This window comes from Sinohyriopsis cumingii, chromosome 14 (assembly GCF_028554795.1).
Source record: "Sinohyriopsis cumingii isolate HCF-2022 chromosome 14, ASM2855479v2, whole genome shotgun sequence".
Lineage (NCBI taxonomy): Eukaryota > Metazoa > Mollusca > Bivalvia > Unionida > Unionidae > Sinohyriopsis > Sinohyriopsis cumingii.
This window is the reverse complement of record NC_142974.1, coordinates 89,307,780-89,325,147: the sequence shown is the minus strand read 5'-3', so window position 1 is coordinate 89,325,147 and position 17,368 is coordinate 89,307,780.

The following is a 17,368-nucleotide window of genomic DNA, read 5'->3' as shown; positions in this document are numbered from 1 at the left end:
CTCCACCCTTACCGCTGCTCTAACGAATGGGTAGACCTTGAGGAGGAGGAAGAGATAGACTTAAGACAACAGATGCCTTCAGAACTGATCTCCCAGTACTTGACAGAATGTAGTTGCTGTTCATATGTATGCTTACTTGGTTTATAGGGCAGACAAACCTCCTTCATGCCTGTCACAGCTTGTTTGGAATGTTGTTGCAGACACCTGGTAATAACCTTGCCTGGGAGGTGACAGCCAGGAGTGCTGGGGCCAATGACCAAGGCTGCTCAAAATACCATGGCCAATACTTTGACAGGTTTGGCCAATCTACTCTTGATATGACATGTTGCACGTGTGCAAGCCCCATCTTTCCAACCTTAACATACCCTCCAATTTCAGACGACCCTGTTTGGGTCACTGTTGTTTTGGAAGAAGAATAGAGGAAGTTTGGAGGCATGCAGCTCAGGAACTCCACCTTGCCGCTCAACCCACACAGGTGTTTGGAACCGCTAAGTTCCCGTCATTGTGAAGGGATGTTAAGTGGACTCAGGACAGGGGATCTTCTCAGTCACATATACACTAACATCAATCCCATGGAAGCAATTGTACAGAGGCAATAAGAAAATAATTTCTAGGCTCACTGGATCTCCCTATTTCCCAGAACGGGTGGTGGTGGGGATGATCATGTTCATTCAGAGAGGCTTTGGATTTTGTCCCTCCACCTTCCTCTTCCTCTTCACAAATACACCATCAGATCAGAAGAGGATTTGTCTGAACCAATTTAAGATGGAGACAGTGAGTGCAATCTGCCTCTTGGTTTGATGGTACAAATATTCTGTCAGTCTCAATCAAAGTGATGCTTATTTTTCACCCTGTGTCACAAACATTTTTCCCATTTTTTGCTTACCATGACACACTTTATCAGTTCACTGTTCTTCCATTTGGCCTCAGCATTAGGCCCTCTTCTTTTACTTAGATTATTATCCTACAAAAACATCATAAGCTCTATCCTACTCCAAGATAGGAGTGTTCTTCTTTCTCTTTTAGATTATCTAGGGTTTTTATTGAACTGGGCAAGTCAGAACTTTGTCCATCTAGGTATGGAGTACATAACCAACCTTAATCTAGTGCTGCTTCCTTGTGTTTGAGATGCCCCAAGCAGAAATAATGGTAGGTACCAATGCCAGTGTACATGGTTGGAGTTCCCACCTGTTGCTGACCTTTACCACTATCAGTGACATGTGGGAGCCAGCAAACAGCCTCTAGACATCAACAGCCTAGAAATGAGGGCTGTTGTCAATGCCTTTTACTTCTAACAAGATTGACTCTGAGGCAAGAAGACCTTCCACTCTGAAGGCTTATGAGGGAAAGTGGCTCGTTTTCAGTGGCATCCCTCTGTGTACCTAAGTCCCTCAACTGGCTGACATTTTCTCTGGCTCTGAGGAGAAACAATTAGGCCCCAATCTCTACCAAAGGCTATGGCCCCATGATATTGGACACATTCTTGCATCATGGCAGACATGTTTTTGCGCGGGTTATAAACCTATCTGATCTTTTAGACAATATTGGCCTCAATCTACCAAAATCCTTCATTTTGTCTCTAAATGGAACCAATCCTGGGTTTTAACATGGCTCAATTAAAATCCATTCAAACCTCTAGCCTGTGCTTTGCTAAGGTCATTGTTATACAAGTCATTTTTCCTGATTGCTTTAGCTTCTGCATGCAGGATAAGAGAGCTGCATGCCCTTTATGTTGACCTGAACTCTCTTCAGTTCAGATGAAAGGGTTTTCCCAGGTTCTTCCTCCACCATTTATATTGGCTGCCATGTATAGCCTATTTTGTGCTGAAAAATGGCATATAAACCTACAACAACAACAACAACAACAACATATAAGCGGAAGACTGGGGTTGTAGTCATATTAATTTAGAAAAATAATAACTTATTTCCAAATTGTTTCCCAATTCAAGGCAAATTATTCTGCAACAGTGCTACTGTTAAAATATCAAATTGTATTTGGGATCTAACTGCAAGAGATGGTCTAAATGTTACCACTACTTGGGCAGAGTTTAGCTCGCATCCTTTTTGTAAAGAATGTCATAGAGCAATTAATGATGTACTATGCCATAATACCCAATGCTAAGCCTTTATCATTTTGTATTTTGTTACATTGAGAACTATTTTGTATACATTCTGAGAGAGAGAGGGAGAACATTGTTGCTGTTTTTGTTAGGTTTTTTTTGTGTGGGAGGGGCGTTGTTTTGTTTTGTTGCTTCGCTCCAATGCATTATTTCTGCAATAATATTCTCAGTGTGTGTTATCAAACATGTATTTGAATTGGATGTTTTCCATTTTTATGTCATTTAGATGTATTTGCAATTTTAAAAAAAAGTATAGATACACCAGTGTATATTGGCATTCCATTAAGATTGCTTTGTCTGGTTCCAGACATTTTTTGTACTAATTTGCCTCTTCATGTAACATATATTATCTTATACTGTTCATACTGTATATTTATGTGTGCTAAAGGCTATGCTTAGTTTTTTATATATTTTCTTCTTACAATAAATCAAGCTGAGATAAGCAACCAAAACTGCCTGGAATATTTTGTGTGTATTTTTCTTCTTTCATTCAAAACTAAGTGTACAGTTATTGTAGTCTCTGCGGATCATGGGCTGGCCTGGTTGGTACTTCATTACTTTATACACATCCCACATGTTATGAAATGCTCAAAATGTTTTAAACCTAAAGTATGCTGAAATCAATATTTAAAGTGTTTAATATTAAATGCCCGATCTAGTCATCTGATAGCAGGGCTAACAGGTACTGGTTGCATGAGTGACTTCAGTGTTAAATAATATGAGTTTGGTAATGGAGCAAGCTGACCAAAATGCAGAAAATAAATATATTGTAATTTTTAGCTTTTGATAAGACAAAGAAATACTGATTTTATTAAGTGCCAAGTTCTGAATTATTTGTGTAAAATAAATAAATCAGTAAACCTTCAAAGTTTAAGTTCTTTTAGGAATTCAGATTTTCTGATGCAGAGGGGGATGGATGTTGCCTTGAGCAAACAGTGGAACTGTCAGCATCAGTGTGGCTACAGGAGATTTTACAGGAACACACACATGCATGCAAACAAACATACACACTCATGGGTAAATCCAGGATTGTTTCTTCAAGGGTTGAGTTTTTGGAAGGGGGTAGTTTCCTTTGTTTAAAAGAGTGAACTTATTTTACCAAAGAAGATACTGTTTTAATCCATGGAACATCCTTTAAATCTGTGACTGATATGTGCAGTTGTAGGCTGTAACAATTGTTAATTTCTATGCTTGAACTCAAAGCCAGTTGTGAGGAATCACAGACTTGTTAATGTATTTCCTGAGCCTGAGTTCTTATGCAGCTGTAGGAGCCACAGACCTTTTAGCATGGATTCACTGGCAGTCGTTGGAGTTGCTGACTTGTTGATACTTTGCCTGAGTTCGAGTTCTCTTTAAAAGCCTCGCTAGGAAGCTGGAGAAGATTTCAGAACTGAGATATACATATAATAATACATATAATATAATATGATGTCCAGTAGTACTTATAACACCCATAAAAGGTCTTGATTCCATGAATAATATGTTGGTTATTAGGCACAGACATTATGCTTTTTTGCTTAGCTTTAACTGGAAATGTTTCAGTTATTTTTCTACAACATGATTTTCACAAATATACTAAGAAAGTACAAGTTTTAATATTTCAGCTTATAAAAGTGTGATATATCATGAAGAATTTATTTCATTTACTCTTTGTAAGAATGATATAAAACAGACCGATCACACATTTAAGATAGGTACATCATCATATTAGTTTGCCCATACTTTTTTGTTGAGTTATTGCCCTTTATGACTTGAAGTATGTCAGTGTTGTTTAAGACAGAATCTTGTGAATGAAACTTGTCTAAGGCTTGCAGTTTGTTTATGGATTGGTGTGAATGATGGTACATATAAAGACCATCATCCAAAGATGCACATACATGTATTAACAAATATATGTGTTCCTGTGATTTGTATAATTTTTATAAGAATTTTTCTACTTACATTTGTATGCAGTATGGGACAGAATTTTGTGAATGCAGCTTTTCTGTCAGCAGTTTTGTGAAGCTTATTATGCTCATCATCATCAGATATGGATGTTGACCAGTGATCTTACTAACACTATTTTCAGAATAGGTTCTTTTTTTTTATTACTACTATAGACTCCTGTTCATCATTGGTTAGGGGTGTAATGCAGGAGAGGCATGGATATATTACTATTAGGGGTGTAATGCAGGAGAGGCATGGATATATTACTATTAGGGGTGTAATGCAGGAGAGGCATGGATATATTACTATTAGGGGTGTAATGCAGTGGAGGCATGGATATATTGCTATTAAGGGTGTGATGCAGGAGAGGCATGGATATATTTAAGTGAGCATCTGGCTTGTGATTTCTTCATTTAACGTTTGAGACCAAGATGTGAGCTCAATTTCAAGACTACAGGGACTGATCTCAGAATATGGCATTGAAGTTTTGCATATTCATAAATGACCAAGGGGATGCTGTTAGACTAATTATTCAAATATTTCTTATGCACACTATTGAATGTTAAAGGAAGCAGCTTTATTGTTTGTTTCTATTAATGGATTAACATCAAACTTTTGTCTTTTCTGTGATGTTTATTGTAGACAGTGAGAGGTCTCAGACATGCTATCAGCCCATCCATCCATCAGACTAGCATCAGCTTTTGTTATTATACTCTCTCCTGGCATTACAGAGGTATGTAGTAATCATTTTGTCTGGCATTACAGAGGTATATAGTAATCATTTTGTCTGGCATTGCAGAGGTGCATAGTAATCATTTTGTCTGGCATTACAGAGGTGTATAGTAATCATTTTGTCTGGCATTACAGAGGTGTATGGGGCCCCGAGTGGCCAAGTGGTCTAAAGGGCTCTCCATTACAGATCATTGCCATCTCACCTCTTTCTGCGTGGGTTCGAGTCTCGGATTCAGCCAATGTGGGTATGTGATAAAGCTTGCCAGTAGCTTCTCGTGGGTCGGTGGTTCTTTCTGGGGTTTTCCCGGGTTCTTCCTCCACCATTAATACTGGCTGCCATGTATAGCCTATCGTGTGCTGAAAAATGGCGTTAAACCCTACAACAGCAACAACAACAGAGGTGTATAGTAATCATTTTGTCTGGCATTACAGAGGTATATAGTAATCATTTTGTCTGGCATTACAGAGGTGTATAGTAATCATTTTGTCTGGCATTACAGAGGTGTATAGTAATCATTTTGTCTGGCATTACAGAGGTGTATGGGGCCCCGAGTGGCCAAGTGGTCTAAAGGGCTCTCCATTACAGATCATTGCCATCTCACCTCTTTCTGCGTGGGTTCGAGTCTCGGATTCAGCCAATGTGGGTATGTGATAAAGCTTGCCAGTAGCTTCTCGTGGGTCGGTGGTTCTTTCTGGGGTTTTCCCGGGTTCTTCCTCCACCATTAATACTGGCTGCCATGTATAGCCTATCGTGTGCTGAAAAATGGCGTTAAACCCTACAACAGCAACAACAACAGAGGTGTATAGTAATCATTTTGTCTGGCATTACAGAGGTATATAGTAATCATTTTGTCTGGCAATATTTAGCACAACTAGTTATGCAGTTTCTGATGAATTGCCATTAAACTTGGTTAATATTATGGCCATCACCTAAAGATCCTTTTATCACCAAATTATTTTGTTCATGCAATTTTTGTTGGAGTTAGTACTCTTCTCTGTTGTAGCAATTCATGATAGTCTTATTAGCACAACAATTTTTGATGAATTGACATGAAACATGGTTAATATATTAATAGCATCACCTGAAGATGTTCTTATCACCAAATCAATGCAGTATTTGTTAAAAGTTATTGTCCTTTTTTCTTGATGCAGTATGTGATACAATCTTGTTAACACAGCTATAGTATTCGCACACACTCCCATTTGTTTGTACCCCCATACCAATTTTAAAAATGAAAAGCATCAAGGATATAAAGAATGTACAAAACTTAGTCATTGATTTATAATTTCTAACCTGACTGGTGACAAGGTCTCCCTAACACTACCAAATTATTGGTTTTTCAATGCAAACAAAGCTCCAGGTGTAAACAAGCAAACAGATTGGTAGCTGTCCATTTCTGGTTTCTAGAATAGTCTATTTCAGTCATCTGCATCCAATGTCTGCTATGTGTAGATATTTCTAAAACAAATTGAACAAAGAAACAGGAGGAACTCTAGTATACATTTGTTCAAAGAGATATAAATAAAAATTTACAGAATTATTGAGATTTTCAAAGACAGTGACCTACATTACAACTGTTGCTTGAAAAGATAGACTGGACCAAGCAAAGATGTTGACCCTATTGCAAAAGAAATTCCCATTTGATTCGAAACACCAACAGTGTTAGGGACCCCAGGTGACAGTCAGGTAAAAAACGTATAAACCAATGAATGAAATGACTAAGTTTTGTGCATCCTTTATATCTTTGATGTTTTTGTTTTTATAACCAGTAGGGAGCGCAAACAAATGGGATGGGTATGAGAATACAATAGGCCAACAGTTTTTGATGAATTGCGATGAAACTTGTTAAATATAATGATCATCACCTCATTGTTACAACTAGTCCCAAAGTTTGTCTTATTAAATATAATGATCATCACCTCATTGTTGCAACTAGTCCCAAAGTTTGTCTTGCAGTTTTGTATGGATCACTGTATAATGCTAAAGATGTACACCTAAACATATTACAGGCCATCTTGAAAACCTCGCTATTGCTACTCCTGAGCAGATGGTCACATCAACATGGATTTCTATTTAGCAATCATACAAATAGTTATTTATGTCATTATATTTTTGAGCAATGTTTGAATTTTAATAAACATAATTTTGTAATGGCTGGTTCTATAGCCTTCAGTAGTATAGGTTGGGCTCAGCAAATGATGTCCATTCAGGTCAAATTGAGATTATTTACAAATTTCACTAATAGGCAGTTCTTTTAAGAACCAGTACATTATTCCAGTATGATATCTTCATTTTTATTCTCTACTGTATGTATTAACCAAATTAAACTTAAAAAATTCAGTGTAATATTATATGTATGCAACTTATTGTATAAATATTGTATAAATTTTCTTTCTCCAAAACGGTTGGTTATCTAAGTGCTTTCTTAAACCATGGCTGATTCTACTGATAGGTCCCCAGTCACTACTTTAACTTTTGAAATCAAATGACCATCAATGGAACAGCAGTAGTAGATGTAGCAATGGCTTTGTAAATACTATCCAAAACACAACCCACTACTATCTAACCCAAAGGGTGTGAATTTTTATACAAATACATACATTACATAGATACATACATACATACATACATACCACAAGAAAAGGTGTAGGATGTAAAAGGTGGAGGATGAAATATAGACGCACTCACGCAAACATAAAAAACAATCACAAAAGTGAAGGAAGCGTTTATGCACACTACTCTATCTTCTCACACATACAAATACAAGTGAAAAGGGAAAGGGTTTTAACATTTTAGTTGTCAATATAAACATATAGAAACATGCATTCCTGGCAAATGACTAGTATCACTCTTTCTTCGAGATCTGGGTGGCCCTTAAATATTGGGGTTTGCTGCCTCTACATTAATGGCAGATGCATCTCCCAGGTCTTGTAACACACATCTTTGGCCCCATGTGCTTGACCATGTTTTAATGGAGACAACAATCCTAAAACTAGGTTCATTAGCTTCTTTACAATCTTCTTTCTCCTCCTTCTCTAGCATCCAATATGAATATCCTAATCTTATGAATTTCTTTTGAATTTTCATCCAATTTACATTTACTCTACCAAATTTCATTTCTCTTCTCTTTTGATCATCTTCCTCTCCTTTAGTCTCTCCTTTTCTTTCCTTCTTTTCTACTCATTCTGCTTTGATCTTGATGACTTCCTCATACATCACCTCTTTTACCATCTCTTTGGCTATTCTTATGGAAGCCATCTCCCTCTTTAGATGATGTTTGTGGGGACATCAGTTCATCTCCACCGAACCCAGGAGGTTCTCTACTCTCTCCAATAAACACATGGCTTCTTGCAACTTTCCAACTTTATGGTGGTCTGCCATTCTTTATTCTTTAACATGATCAATGATAAAATGCATGACTGATGAATAAACTGCATTGTATGATAGTAAAACAGGTATAAAGGAAGAGATCCCTTACAAAAAACACAACCCCACCCACCCCACCCAAAAAAAAAACATGGTCCAGGACAGAAATGATAACGAACCTAAGAAACCATTCTTTCTATTTTGCACATAATGGGTTTAACATTAAACAAGGGTTGATGCATACATTATATCCAACAAACACATTTTTGATAAGGAAGGTATTTTTTAAGTTTTAGTTTTTAGGAAAAAGGCAAAGACATACACAAATATAAAACAAATTTTTGGCCAGTGACTAGTATCTCACTTTTCTGAAAATATGGGTGGCCATGAAAAGGGCTGTTTTGTTGTTGAGTGGTCCTGGTTTTCTAGCAAGGCAGCCATGATTGACCATTGGCCTCACAACATCGTAGGATTAGCTCTTTCGAAATTAATGGAGATTGAGAAGCCATCTGTCTCCATCTCTTCTCCTTATTCTTGTTGCAGCTGCGCTCTGTCTCTCCTCCCAGCCCTCTTTCTTCTTGAAGATTTCTTTGCACAGGACATCTACTAAGCCTTGCCAAATTTTTAAGAGGATGATTTTTTTCTGTTAGTGCTCTTCTGGATCAGCTTGAACCAGTCTATGTGTGTCTTGGCTTCACTCAATCTGGTAATCTTCCAAGTCATTTTGATTAGTTGGCAAGTTAATGACAGGTGGTTAGACTGGTGAACAAACCACTTTATAAGAGAAATGCATAGATGTAAAACATATCGCAACCTAGCTGAATAGAAAGAAGGGTAAAGAGCATGTTAGTACAAATTGTTTGCAATAAATGAAGAAAAAAACAAAGCAAGAAAGAATCACTATTTGTTACAGTAGCATGATAATAGGGGTTTAGAATTTTTTTATTCGCACTATCAAAACTGGGCTTTGTTAATGAATTCAATACATTATGTAACAGTTCTCAAAAGAAAAATTGATTTAATCGAGAAAAGCATAAATTCTAGCTTGCCAGTTTTCAAGTGAATTATACACCAGTGTTGAAAGCTACTCAAATTATTTGACTAATCAGATGTGCTGGTGTATATTTGAAAGACCTAAAATTAGGATTCTGAGACTATATAATAAGTCATGAAATAGTAATTCAACATGACATAGCTGTCATACTGGCTTAATACAAGGGGTGTGCACACCTATCTTCCTTCATCAACCTCTTAACTTTAAGTACAAGTTTTTTCATTTAATTTCTAAGTGTGCAGTGGCCTAGAGAGTTAAAGCTTCATACAACTGATCAGAATATTGACTCCAACTCACAGAAAGTAATAGTTTTTTTTAATAAATGAGGTAACCTAGAAGCTTGCGTTGGTTGTACATGAAAAATGAAAGTCAATCTGATGTGAGTCAGTGTAAATTACAATCATGCGGGAACACATGTTTGAGGCATACTCGGCTTGGATAACTTCTGGGCTTTTTGGGGTTGTATTCAAATCATTATAATTTTTATGGACTACACACCTGGGCTTCATTGTAAGATGGGCTTCATTGTAAGATCTTCATGGACTACACCCATGGGCTTCATTGTATGATCTTCATGGACTACACACATGGGCTTCATTGTAAGATCTTCATGGACTACACACATGGGCTTCATTGTAAGATCTTCATGGACTACACACATGGGCTTCATTTTAAGATCTTTATGGACTACACACATGGGCTTCATTGTAAGATCTTCATGGACTACACACATTGGCTTCATTATAAGATCTTTATGTTTAACAGCTTGCAATTAGTAGCATGGCTATCATCCCACGCATCCCATTCATGCCCACAAATTGAGCAGAAATGTTTTTCCTTTAAACAATTAGTTATGTATGTATGTATGTATGTATGTATGTATGTATGTATGTATGTATATGATGCTGGCATCATACGACCAAACCTATGAGTGTTTCTAATGTAACACAAAAGATAAAACCTTTGCTTTGCTAAAATGCATCATGCGGATTTGTCAAAGATGCTCAAATAGAAGCTATGAATTTTCAAAAACGTGATGAAATCTTGATAAATGAATCGATTTAGGAATAATCTTGGAAGCTCGTCGATGCAAACTTGGTGCAGAATAGAATATAAAATGTTCAGTTTATCAAAACCATTCAGATTATCTAAAAACAATTCGACCAATATATTATAATTATTTTACATTTCCATCATTTGTCATCAGTTTTCGATGTGGTGTAAATGAACTTACTACATGTGGTGGTCGGGGTAAATCTGCAATCTTTGCATCCATGTATTGTTTGAGTACAGCCTAAGCTACATGAATATAATTTTTGATAAACGTGGTCGGCATAACAGAGATTCCACTGTTTTTGAAAGTTCAGCCAGGTTCTTTAAAACAGTGCCTCTCATCCGGACAATATATTTAGAATGTCCAAGTTAGATGTTTTCAGTTTACTAGTTTGATCTTGAAAAATCAAGTTCACCAGGGTCGACATTAAAAAAAAACAACAACACGACTGGTAAACTTAGTCAAATCTGCATTGGTGACAAAACTGCTTAGATCCACATCAGCACCGCATCTAGTTGAGTAACATCCGTAAACGTTAATCTACATTTTATATAATATTAAACATACTCTGATGTGAAATCAGTAAGTGTTTGCAGGGTTCGTGCTGAGGAAACTTTACTTCCCACAAGTGCGGTCAAAGCTTCAACAACAAGATGACCATATATTGGTCGATCAAACCGAGATAGTAGAGTCAAATAAAACAGTGGTAGATGACTACGTTTGTATCTGGTTAAATAATTAACAATTTGAAATGGTGGAACAAGTCCAAATACGACAGAATACAAGAAATTATTAGGTGTCACCACATATGCAACCAAGTTAGTGTCAGGCCCTGTTGTCGAACCCAGGTTAACAATACCGGTTTCATGTGTGTGTAGCACCATTGATGCAGGTCCATTTTGCATACAGACACCTCGAAAATGCAGACTGATTTTACCAGCATGAGTAAATCAAGATTGGTTAATGGACGCATGGACTTTTCGTAAACAAAGACCTTAGCCTCATGGTATTCAACAACTTGTTCCTATAATCGAAGGCCTTTAAATTTGCCTCGACCGCTTTTTTTAAAAACCATTCCTGATACCGTTCCAACAGCCTCTTATGCCGCCGCTTTTGCAACTATTGGAGCCACTGATGCTAATAATGCTGGACTTGCTGCAAGGAATGGAAATATCCCACCTGTCTTTTGCTTTTGCATCACCTCTGATTTATATGATTTTAATGTCACCAAAGTGTTATATAGTTCGGTCATATCAAGTTGGTCGAGTCGCTTCTGTGTCAAACACAGTGGGACAATTTCAGTTAATTTTCTCGAAGAAAGTTTCAACTTAACTCCATACATGCTTTTATTATTGTGGGTTTTTTTTACTTTTTCCAGCTGATTTTCATTAAGGATGACCTTCATTTTATGATAAAACATTGTTATTTCAAGATGTAACTTGCTTAATTACTCTATCTTGCGCATCAACATTCGACCACTCATGCCATCCAAGAACAGTCTAGTCTTGTCAGAAAGAATTATAGCATGTTGTCAATAACCACCACCAGCATTGCCTACATGTACATGATGAAAATGCATGTCGACAATGGACAATCTAAAGAACTCTAGGTATTACAATGAAATGTAATAAAATGGTACTATGTAATGAAGTCATGCTGCAAACCAGTGTAGATGTTTTGACTTCAGACCCATATAAGACCACAGATTGTGATATACATGTGCATTATGATCGTGTATATAGTCAAGCAAAAGTTATTAAATTTCTGATGGCCGTCTCACCACGTAGAAATTTTGGTCACTTCTAAACTGTCAAATATCTTTTTACTGTGTGTTTGGTCATTATCTCTACATAATTGCAATGCCACTAGCTGGTACAGGAAAGTAACATTTCCATTGGTCAGAATGTTACCACGTGATCAAAATGAATTAAGTTCATTTCTGTATGAACTGTAAGGAGAACTACTTTTCCACTTCTATAAATAGAGTCACGTGTACGGCATAGGATAAACACTGCCAGTAAAGGCAGACACGAACTAAGCATTAAAGGAAAACAACATTCTTACATTTTAAAGGGAAAAAAATAATTTAATAAATTTGGCTTCCATTGGTTGAAGGACTGGTATTATGATGACCTTATTACGATCAAGCTTGACAATCTCAAGTGCTATATATAGCTACGTAACAGAAAAAGCCCAAACATGTATTACTACGCTCAATTAAGGCTTCTATTTTTTAATGATGCAAACAAAATAACATAACGAATAATTGAAATTTCAATTATAAGAGTTTAACGTTGTTTTTTCTGAGTTTATAGTGCTATAAACTGTCATTTGCCGACTCACACAGCTTACATAACGCCCTTCGTGCAGTAAAGTTATAGGTACTTATTTGTCATGTAAACAGTCCCTGGATATTATTTGTTGGGTGCGCATTTATGGTATGTGCAAGTAATGACACCATTAATGCGGTTGCTGACTGTATAAATGACAACAAGCGGTCTTTTGTGATAAATGAAGGCGATAACACAGATATCTACAATGTTAGTGTTTCTGATAAATCTCTACCATCAGCAGCACCTGCATCACATAAAATTGCGTCATGGGAGTTGTTCTCATGAGTTAATGTGACTGTGTTTGACTATGAATATACGACTGAGGGTAATTGTGCACGAATATCGTAATGAGGCTCTATGAAGTTGTTCTCGATGCTGCATTCCAGTATTAAAAACATTGTTAGGCCTACAACTACAGACTATATCTTCATCAGTGTTGTGAGCATGATTTTGAGGTCACCTAATTTAATAATGTTGAGACTATGCATTATCAGATGTACCCTTGAATTTTGATAAACATTATAGCTGAACCAGCTGCTCTCACTTAAGCATCGCTGTCTGTGGCAAGTCAAACAATCGTTGTGGCAATGTTATTCAACGTTGTCAAGAATTTATTTGACTCACTTTCCATCGAAGGAATAATTTGCGTTGTTGAGCAGTGCATGAATCCATTGTTAACAAATTCAACTGTGATATTGGTGGCGTAATCGGTACCATTAGCGTCAACCGATACAAGTTTCCCCTCAATTTTCAAGAATGCCTTATGTGGAAGATAACACCTAGATGTGTCCTACACTTGTAATTTGACTTTTTGTTGATTAGGGACACTTGACCGGTGCGAATGTTACTGAACTTTTGCTTTGATCCACCAACACGGGCGCACCCATGTTAAATGTGGGACCTAATGTATCTTTAAATTGGGCCATTGTTTATGCATTATTGTTTCTAATTTCTATATGGCATATTTGCAATCATCGAATCCGACAGTCATTGTTGAGTGGCTTCAGTAATATTTTTTTCAACCAATCCATTGCAGCAGTGTGATTCTATGAACAATTCGCATTGCAACTTTCTTGATGATTGTTGCAGCGCACGATAATGAGACTATAAACACGTTTGGTGCCCCTGCCAACAATCTGCCAACAATATCACCAAAGCCAGTTGTGTAATATGTCATATAAACGTTTTTTTTTTTTGGGGGGGGGGGAGGTAACAACCATCACTTGTATCACACGTCCACGTAGGACTGTCATTATATTAAATATCAAGTCGATCTATAATGCACAATTGTATCGCTATTGTTTCACCTTGATGATCAAGAACATGCCCATGTTGATTCATAAAAACAAAACAAAATGTGTCAACCGATTATTATAACATGACAGAAACAGGTGTCACGGGATAATCAATTTCAAATCACCTGGTTCCATGGATTGTGAAAAAGCAAATTATATATAAGCATAAGCACATACACCTGTTGTTTCAGGTCTGCTTTCACAATTGCCACTGAGAACATCATAGGTTAATTTTATTTTAATCGTTGAGGTAATCTTCATATTCTCAGCCGCATATAATATCCCATGCGTACAAATCGTTTGTCGTCTGGAATGTCGTCAGGTCAACATAAAACTGATCTTACCATATTGACGAACGTTTGATGTCAACCGCATATGGCGCTGAATCGATTGAAATGACAGACATGAGCGTGGGCTCGTGCACATATATAAATTTTAGGTTCTTTTTCGGTCAACAATTTGATTCTTTGTTGAATTTCTTAATTGATCGTTTCTGTGTCATTTGCCCCTGCAGGAAGTTTAATATCATTCCAGATGGCACCACTATCTGACAAAAACACAAATGAGTTATTTGCACTTAGACCACAGAACGATTATGATTTGATATTAGCCTAACTGTAATAAACTCGTAATGACGCTAATGCAGATTTAGATCTTATTAGTGACTTGAATGCAACTATTGCAACACTTGGAAAATGAGTGGCTACATTAATCATCAAACAGACTAGGAGGCTAAAGCTGTTTTAGATGACCGTTGAAAGTAAAATATATTGATATAATGATTTCTGCATGGATTTTATCCAAAATATACTGCAGTCCTCACCTTTACTGGAGAGGTGAAGTGGCAAAATTGGCAAGTGAGGCAAAGGTCATCCATGGTGATGTATGAGCATGTTCAACCAAACAAGCATTGTAACAGCAATCAATACTCCTGCTTATGTAGCTTCTGTTTATTATAGTTGCAATCAATAAAATATAAGTCTGAGAAAAAACTTTGCCATGCGGATTATTGTTACAATAAAGAATTCTAATAGTATATAAATGGCGTTTTTTTTTTCTTCTTCTTATTCTGGAAACTGACATAGGCGGTCGACTTCTGTGACCCATGACAGTTGTCTTGTTTGTTTGCATAGGTTGCTTTGACTGTCACTGATTTACACTGATTACGACTAATGGATTGCGCATACACAAAGTCATGTCGGATCAAAGACCGTAGCATATGAAAATAAAATAAAAATATAAAATTCGTTTTAAGCCAAACAAATTCAAAACACAGCTTGCTACTACTTCCTATTACTGGTATGCATAGTGGAGCCATTACTGGTATGCGTTGTCAGTGAAGCCACACAATGCATGCAAATTTACTAAAACAAAGCAAGAATTCTGTGGCGCTTCACAACCTGCGCGGGTATGATTTCCATTTAATAATGCACAGAATCACAGCCCGCATGAAGGCGTCAATAAGGGTAATCTCAAACAACATGGAAAATACATGAGGTTTAGACTAAGTCAGATGCAGTTCATTCACTCGTTACAGTCTTTGAATTCGAGCCTGGAAAGCAATCTAGCAACCTTGCAAACGATTGTGTTGCAATCCCTAGTCGGTGCGGTATCAATAATCCTGAAAAGATGAAGTTGATACCTAGAAAAGAAGTGTATCCTACGAGTGCATGAGACGATGTTACAAGTTTACAAGAATACAATACATGTACTGGTTCTACCCAGGAATAAGTTGGTTTATCTTGATCCATTACAAAATGTTGACCATCATACATAGCCTAAAATGTGTTGAAAAATGCTGATCAAGTTTGATGAAAACGAGATATTAATTTTATTTAACATTTTCAAATAACAGAACTATACTTCTGATATTTCAAATGTCATTTTTTTCTCTCAGTATAATCTGTATTGTGTTAGTTCAGAGTGATGCCCAGCATGCGATGACAGATCTAGAAACCAAAAGGCAAGGGTTGGGTAGCAGAGGTTTATTCTGTAACGAGGGAAAATATCTTCCATAAATGGACAAACTCCATTTTAGTGAGGGAATTCGAACAAACATTAAGAAGAATCTCAGTCCAATATACAATAATTACAATATATAAAATGTTAGATTGGAGACTAATCATCCGTTGCTGTTCCATTTAACTTTAAAATAAATTTATTATCAGTGTGAAACATCTTTAAAGATACAATATAACAGTGGGCCGTGGTCGTGCTTAATTATGCGAGGTAGATTGCTGTAAATAAATATAGGCAGAATGTAAATATATAGCAAACACAAACATCTGGACTATTTTAAGGAGATAACTGTTATGAGTTAATATACATATTATCACTATTTAAGTGATATTCAACTTAATATAAATATAATACACAAATACATGTTTTCTAGACCTTACTACTTGTAATTAAAGTAAGACCATATTCAAGAAAACTGATTGAAATTTATGCTCTTTTATGGGCCGCGTGCCCATCATCCAATGAAAATTTCTTGATGACTGGAAATTTCAATTGAGAACTCTTCATTCTATTTTTAGACAGACTTCCCAACAAGTGTGAATGGTCATAATGTATAACTTTATTGCTTTAGTTCATTAATACACAATTGCGGGAAAGCTGTTAATACATTAGCCACAGCTAAAATAAACTTCTGACAATGGTTGTAGGGAATTTCACACCTATATAACATTAATTTTCTATATCAAGTTACACTAGATAAATCTTAAAGTTAATAATGAATTCTGTTTAAATGCTCATCAACACATTATAGGTTATTTTAGAGCCACACCATAGAGTGCAGGAGAATACATGGGAATCCAGGAACCTACCCTATTCTTACTTTCGAATAGATTCCCATGGTTCTTTAACATGCTTGGAGAGCAGACTGTCCAGTTTATGTCCCAATTCAATGGACGAGGCTAAAGGAAAGCATTGAACCCAAGAACATACCGATGAATCTCAGTGGCACCGCAAAGGCTTGAATCTGGGTCATCGGTTTCAATTCCACTGCGCTATCCACTGAACAGCCCCAGCCCCTTAAATATTAAAATAATAATTAGATTCTATATAATTTAATAATCTTTATATCTTTGTAACCAAATATATTCTGTAAATATCATTACATCAGGAAAGTAAACTGAATATCATTGAAGGGAAAGTAAAATGAATATCATTGAAGTCCAATTTTATTTATTAAATGGTTACATATGATATAATTAAATCAAGTTTTCAACAAGAAGTGGAGACTCATTCAGAAAAACATTTTGAGTATGTCTAGATTACATGCAGCCTCTATAGTTAGTTTAAAAATTTCTGAATAAACATAAACGGTACAATAAATCACATCCCTGATGGCTATGGATTTCAACGAATTGTTATGTATATTTAATTTAATGTTTATTTGTTAGTTTAAAAAAAAATTAATTTCATTACATGCTATTGTAATGTAAGATTGTATGCTGAACTTGCCCTTGTCCAAAATTATGCT